General features: G+C 37.2%; 1 long non-coding RNA gene across 1 annotated transcript in view; it reads right to left on the minus strand.

Annotated features, from left to right (window-relative positions):
* LOC106514268 (uncharacterized) overlaps window positions 1-7,926 on the minus strand; it is a 43,971-nt gene that overhangs the window by 338 nt on the left and 35,707 nt on the right. The window lies entirely within an intron of this gene.

Here is a 7,926-nt window from a genome sequence, read left to right on the forward strand (position 1 = left end):
GGATGGATGGATGGATGGATGGATGGATGGATGGATGGATGGATGGATGGATGGATGGATGGATGGATGGATGGATGGATGGATGTCCCCTTTAGTCTGGGCTTTTTCCCACTTCTCTGATAGAATTTCAACTGGGCCAATCAGAAGGAGGAGTTTTGAATGATGACATCGATGACAATAAAYATAAGTCTGATGAAATGAGACACCAGCATTATTCTTGTTATAATCCTAACATATTTAACAAATTTAAAGCAATTGAATGAGTTCATATATATTGTCACCACAAGTATGTATTTTTTTTTTTTTTGGTTCCCAATTTTTGGTGAATGCTTAAGAATATGAATGGTAAAAAATGCTTTCATCCTAACAAATTATTTTTCCAACGAGGCAGAGGTTTAAAAAAAGTGAACTTGTCTGAAGTTCCTCTCACACAATGACTACTGAAGATAGTCAGCAGCTCCACCCTAACCCAGAAAGGAAAAACCTGATAAAATAAAATAGATGGGTGGAAAAAACAAAGTCTAGGTCRAGCATTTCAATCTATAACTGAAGCACAAAAACTCAACAAAAATGTTTCAAACTGCCAGAGTGTCTTTTCTTTAGCTACTTTTAGAAACTAATTATATTTATCAGGTTAGACAATTAGGAATTAAGATGATATCAATTTAGAGTTTTACAGCAATATTTTTTTTCAGTTAACTTGTCACTGTGTGTGATAGAAGGACCCAAATGCAGGCAAGGAGATACTGGCCAATAAATAAATAAATAAATAAATACTGAAAACCAAGAGAGATTCAGAAAGCTGAAGAACAATAAACAGGACTGAACATGGGCTGAATAATCTCACAATCAGCAGGTGAAACTCAAGAAAACAGAWAACAAAAAGCAAAACTACCTCAGCATTTGTATGAATTGAGGGGAACAACAGACTAACATCTCGCTATGTTTTTTGTTCCTTTCTTTATATAGTTTTTCTTCAATCACACATTTTGCTCAAAAGCACTGAMATATCATGCTGTACCATGAGGTAAAACTTCCACGCTATCAGCATATCAAAATACAGAGAAATAATAAACAAAAGTATTTTTTACTGATACTTTTTCAAGTTTTCTCTCAGTTATAACCTATTTCAACACACAGTCAAATGCGAGATGAAGAAAAATCTGCAAAATAAGCTCTAAATCGGTTTATTTTAAGGRCATGTATTAATGTCATTGTTTTTGGAAAATGTTGGTATCTTTTATCTACATAAAAACCCTTTTTCAATTTGTAAATTGTTTTAAAAATATTGTGTTTTCTTCACTAAAACCTCCACTTTTGTGTCAATGAGACTTGCAAAGAGCAGGAGAAAATATCTAATTTGAAAATATATGTATTTGTAATAGTGTAAAGAGGGTCCCACTCCTGGGCAGGTGTGCTGATTAGCAAATTGGAAGCAGGTGTGCAGGAGAGCAGAAAGCAAGACAAACTGAAACCGATTTCTGACTAAACARCAGATATATTGAATCAAACTGACTCCAGATAATTTTAATTTGTGTTAACAAATACCTGTGTGAACTTGTTGAATTTAAACACATTCMATCATGTGAAAAAAAATAAAATTGTTCATTAAATTAAATATATTCTGATTGTTATGTTGAATATTTAAACATACACACATGACATCAGTGATAAACTGTTGGGAATGCTAAATGTGTTACAAGTAGTTTGAAGAGTGAAAACATAAATATCACTTACTCTGTATAACTAGAAGCAGTTTTTTTTTGTACCGGGGGCTTTAACACAATATTGATGGTTTCTAGGCTGTTTGAATATCCACTTGTCCTAAGCAGCTCCTTGGCTAGCACTTTGTACCCGTCTACACTTTCAGTTCTCTTTTCCCCCAGTGGTCCCCTTTTTATCAGGCTCTTGACTTAAAAAGTGTTATTTTTAGACTTGCTTTAATTCTAAAGGTTTTCTAGTGAAAAGGGAAGAAACTTGTTTTTAAAAAGAGGACCCTTATTTTCCCTCTGCAACACAGTAGAGCTGCTCCACAACACAGTCAGCACAGTGTTTCCACTTGCCCCTCAAAGGACATCAAAACTGTCAAAAACATCTMTTTTCTTCTAACCTTCCTTTCTTTTCATCAAACTTGGCAAACTTCCAAGAATGACCAAACACATTTTAAAATGATTTGGACAATGAGGATGTGCTTCCCTCTTATTTTACAAAAAAAAAACTTCTGTAATTCTATGTTTGTTCTTTTAATAAATGCTGATGTGCTGTATCATATAACAAACCTCATCAACAAGAGTCAAGGTCTCACCTCCTAAATGCTTTAATCACCAGAAAACATTTAACCTTTGTGTCTGCTACGCCAAGCTTTCATAACTCCAATCCCACTGAAAGCAAATCCCGCCACATCCATTGTCTTTTCCCTCCCAAGCTGAAACCTAAAATACCTAGCTTTGTATGTTCCCACACTCTAACCGGGCCTAAAATCCTAAAGGAGTAATCCAATGATTTTTATTTTTTTCACTTAAGAACACCATTTTCGTAATTGTTTCATAAATTATGTTTTCCAGTACATTTACTTCATATGGATAATTAATTTCTGTTTTACCCTTTTCACACTGATTTTGATCACAGAAACGGTGGAAAACAAATGAGTGTGGGTTTTTCCCCACAGCTTCTCACAATCAAGCTTTTAGCTGTATCAAAATATGATGCCTTTAYATTTAAAAGTATAGGTGATAATTCACCTTATAAATTCTGACAGTCATGATGGGCAYATTCCAAAACAGTGTAGACTGGAATTATAAAGAGGATGCAACAATAATGGTGTAGTCTAGATAGTATAAATAGTAAATTCTCAAACTGTGGGACACGACCTCTTGGGTAGGGGGTGTGCCATAACAGGGGCCATGGGCACATTTTTTCAGTCCTAATACAGCTGAAGGCAGAGCTGATGCTTCAATATTGTTGCAACTCTGACTTATTTTTGTGCGACACAAATCATTCGTATGTGCGATTAAACACGGAAAATGTTTATGGGCGGCATGTTGCACCATGTGTTCACTTTTTATTCTTCAGATGATGCACAATATAGATAGACACAAAGACAAAGAATAAATGTATTTCTCTTTCTAATGGTGAAATTAATGATGGTTGAGGTGGGCTAACCTGAGTGGGACATCTGATGTAGATGTGTACCAAGCTTTAAAATAAAAATGAGATTTTCCCAAACCATCAAACAAACAAAAATAAAAAAACATAAAATTAGAATAACCACAAAGGCCTAAATACTCTGACAAAATGACATTAGCCCTCACTTTTAAAGTATTTAATATTTCTGCTGAAATACCTGTTCATGTTTTGTTTTTCACAGATTGATCTGCATTGTTTTCCTTTTTAAAGATAATGCTATGATAGCACATTYTTTGCAGCCATAATTTGTGTGATTTTGAACTCATTACTTTTCAGGTTTCTGTGCACATATTAGATAATATATTTTTTGTCTTAAAAGTGGTAAAAAGTTTTGTTTTCTTTCTATTTTTTTGAATAATTGGAGGCTTGTTAAGTTCACGGGATTTTCGCTTAGTTCAAACTTTCACATGATAAACCTCAGGCTTTTTTTTTTTGTTTTAGTCAATGAAAACACTTTTTCTTTCACTTTCAATGCATACATTTTACTTGGATATAACATAAACATGTTTGGGAAAAAAACGGTTGACATTCACTGAGAAGACCCAAAGCACAACAGCAGTAGTTGTTTTTCATTCTTGCGGCTAAAAACAGCAGCTTATTAGCTTCAAAATCTTGTTGAGGCCACATTATCATTTCACAAGGTACAAACAGAAGGCAGCAGCACTGTCCTTTGGTCCGGATGACTCAAGTATTCATCAAAAACCTCTGCTCTCCCATGAGCCTACCGCCATATGCTGCTGGAAAATGTCACCAGTAAAAGTCAGAATAATCCACTGATTTCTGAGCTGCACCTGATTGTCGTCTTTTCCTGGCAATGCTGGGAACAGCCTCTCTCATTCAAGTTGTTTGTTAAGCATGAGACACAATGATGACTGTTCACAGCAAAAGGAAAAAACATTTCTGTGTCAAATTATTTGACTGTAAGAGGTGAGTAAGTGTTTGTACCAAATGGATAAAATTATAACAACTTTTTCTTTTGTGAAAGTTTTTAAGAAGCGCAGCTGCACAAAAACAAATTAAACAACTTGTGTTAAGAAGTTGCACAAAAAAATCTTTCTCATCAAATAATACTTGTGGTATTCAAAAAGGGACTCACTTCATGGTTTTTCAGAATAAAGATTTAATAAGCTGGCAGAGTGCAGAGGTTTTGTGCAACCACAGTAAAGTATGTGATTAATGCTTTTAGAGCTTCGGCATCAAAACGTTCAGATCCACAAACTTTGGTTTTCAATATCATAGAGTCTTCTGTAAATGCAAAGAGGCCTTAGGTCGGCCGTCTGGGCATTTTATTAAACTGTACAAACAAGARCATCTTTAGTGAGAGATGAACACATAACCAAAATGTTTTTTTCACTCAGACAGAAAAGAATTGTGACTCCAACTTCACAAGGCAGTGACTTTTCTCAACTGACAGCATTAAGTTTTGTAATAATCACAGGTTCAAATCATCTGTCAACTCAGTATATTTAGATTAGTACATATTTTTTTATTCACACTCTCCTGTTTGACAGACAGAGGCAACATAAATGATCATTCCCAGATAATAATGTGCATTTATCACAGTTATGTGATAAGAGGGCTAAATTAAATGAAAATTCATCATGAGGAGTAAAATTCAGATGGACGGTCTACTTTAATTAATGAGCCAATGAAGCAGAACAGTTAACGTAAAAGAAAAGACACATGTTTCAAACAGTTCTGGTCAGGTGATTCACCCAGGTTAATGATTCAAATTCTCACACTGAATCAGGACTCACGAGTCTCAACAAACCTGGAAAACTGCTGCTAAGTTTGAGTTAGGATATTCAAAAAAACAGCTGATTCCCCAAAAACTCTGCAGACTCAGATGATTTGTTTATGTTGTTATGTTGTACACATCTACAAAGGTTTTACATGCATACATGTAATAAGTAAATTTTTTGGGGTAACATATATCTGACWTGTACAATTTACACTATTTGTTTTGTTTCATCATTTATACATTTTTTTTGTTTGGTTTGTGGAAAATAAAGGAGGTGCAGCGCAAGTGACACAAGTGAAATAAATCACTTTAGTGAATGACTCAGATTAGACTGAGTCCATAAAGCGAACCAAATTTACCCTGTCTAACTACAAATATATTTTAACAAGTTATTTATCTGTTACCCAGCATTCTTGGGCTACTCATTTTAAAGTACTTTAAGTGTATTACAGTCAATCAAAATGAGACGTCTGGCCAGATTGCTGCAAAAAATAAGTTTTTGTTTGATTTTTTTTCTGTTTGAATATGTTGCTATTTTGTTACAGAAGAGACAGAGCGAGGCAACGCTGCTCTGCGTGTTAGAGGAGGGAGTTGTGCCGTTATCTGCAGATCCCAGAACTTCCCTTGGAGCACCGGAGTGGGTCTGTATCACGTAGTGCACCCTGCACTGGGACTGTGCAGCCTGCTGACAGGAAAGCTCGATTAGCGAGTCACAAAGAGGCCAATATAGAGGAGCACTTCCTCAGCCGAAGGGGGTTTGCCCGGAGAACTCACTCCAACCCTCTTTCCTGACAGGGGACAGTGACAAACACACGCACACTCCCTGGCTCACCTCAGGGGAATGCATGATGGATTGGGATTTGGTTTTCCCGACGCATGTACACATGGATCCCAACATAAAATTACACACACACACACATAAAAGAAGCCAAGCGAATAAATAAACGCCTTAATCGAGAGGCGGAGAGACCGCCATCTTTGTTCACAATTGAATCTCGACTGTTAAATTGATTTGAAAAGGAACAAAGTTGACATTTTTCAAAGCGCGCTGGCGAGCGTCCAGAAAGAGAGATGAGTGTGTTTGGACTGGCCGCAGCCCTGCGCGTGCTGCCGTCGCTCAGACAATGGGATGTAGATGTGGAAGTGGGCCGGGACCAGATGAGAAAAACGAGATAGCGAGGGTGGGATGAGGGGTGGAGGTGAGCTGAGCGCAGACCGGTGGGCCGTTATGGGACCCTGTGGCGGAAGGGCATTGTTCGGCAGAGGAAAAACACAACAACAATAAAAAACAACTCTTCCTGAATCTTTTTGTATGATTATGTGGAGAACAATTGAGTGGGTGGGATCCGCTACTTTGAGGATATTGAAAGAGGCCTCTCCTTTGAGACTTGGAATGATCCTTTCACACCTTACCCTGGAACACAAGCAGGAAAATAAAACAATGTGAGCTGCTGAGCAAGAAGCCTATTGATCAAGAACAGCGTGTCCATTGAGAGAGATTACAATGGCCTTTGGCCTGTGACACATTAAGGAATGAACCAAAGGTTAATGAGAGGAAAATTGACTGGTATTTGATCCACTTWTTTTTCCAGAGATGCAGCATTTTATGCATCATCCCTCAGCATWAACCAAGTTAAAATGTGCTCAGTTGATTAATTTAGAGAAATAAATTAGGAGAGAGATATTGCTGATCATAGTTTTTCTTCTGYTTGACAAAAATCTTGTGTTTCTGAAATCACAAGCCTGTTGTGTCAGTAATCATTTAACAGCAAGAACACGTTTGTTTGTGTGTTACATTGTTCACATGATGTGCACCTCTGTGTCAGAGTTTTTCCAGCTGACTCTGCTGGGTTGTAGATTCCACTAACCCTAGAGTCATGCACCTGATACTGTATACCTTTGAATCCTGCTGTGTGCTGGAGTGAGGAATCCTCTCAGGGGAAAGATGTGTCCAGAGATAAGAGTCCGGGGTGATGTTGTTGTGGATCTTAGCCCTCAAGGCCCAGACATCGGTTTTCTCTTCATCTTCTTCTCACATTTTTGTATCTTTTCATTGATTTGGTGCAGACTCAGTTCATGGGCACTTCAAGCAGCGGCTGTATTTTGCCAATACATTATTATTATTTGTGCACAGACAGATGGATACAGATTTTCAAAAGGTGACATKTATCAGCAGAGGTCAAAGCTCAGAGACTGGACCTGTTTTTAATACTACTTTTATAAGAAAGAAGTAATGCTTATGACTTTAAATTTGGTTAACATTTCCAAAAATAAACAATATACATGAAGTAGATGATTATTATAATTATTAAATACTGGAGACATTTCTTTAATGACTAGATACAAGTTCATGTTTTATTACCCTTCTGTATGGTGTTTCTGGTAATAAAGAAGCAGTTATATTTTTTGTAGAATTTCCCCACAAGCCACTTTTCTGTTTGCTTAAAAGTGCAAAAAATGTACAAATATTTGGATTTTACAAAGCTGCAAGGGAAAATATGATGTCTGAAAAATTATTAAAGGTATCATATCATGCTTTTAAATCCTTCTTTTTCACATCTAAATCATGCACTTATGGTCTATTTAAAATAAAACTGCAACACTTTGGTCTTAATTCCTCGTTTTTATTGCTCCACAGACTCCTTGCTTTACTTGGTTTACCCCTGTTCTATTTCGTGTAAGCTCCGCCCTCTAAGGCTATCGCAGATGGGTACCCTCATGCGCGTACGCGCATTCTGAAGACCAATAGTCCACGCCCACGTGACGTGGGCCTCACCTCGGTCCGTATAAAAGGGGAGGACAGACCTGAGTTCAGCTCCCCTTTTTTCTTCAGCTTCGGCATTCTGCATGTACCATAGATGACGCCCATACATGTAAGTGCTATGATTCTTTTATATTGACATGGAATTCGTGTCCGGCGCCTCCAAGCTATGATTCGCTTAGCCGTCCTTCCGGGCTGCTCGGGGATCGGTTTTTCCCCGGCACAACCCGTTTTTCAC

This window comes from Austrofundulus limnaeus, unplaced genomic scaffold (genome assembly GCF_001266775.1).
Source record: "Austrofundulus limnaeus strain Quisiro unplaced genomic scaffold, Austrofundulus_limnaeus-1.0 Scaffold19, whole genome shotgun sequence".
Taxonomy (NCBI): domain Eukaryota; kingdom Metazoa; phylum Chordata; class Actinopteri; order Cyprinodontiformes; family Rivulidae; genus Austrofundulus; species Austrofundulus limnaeus.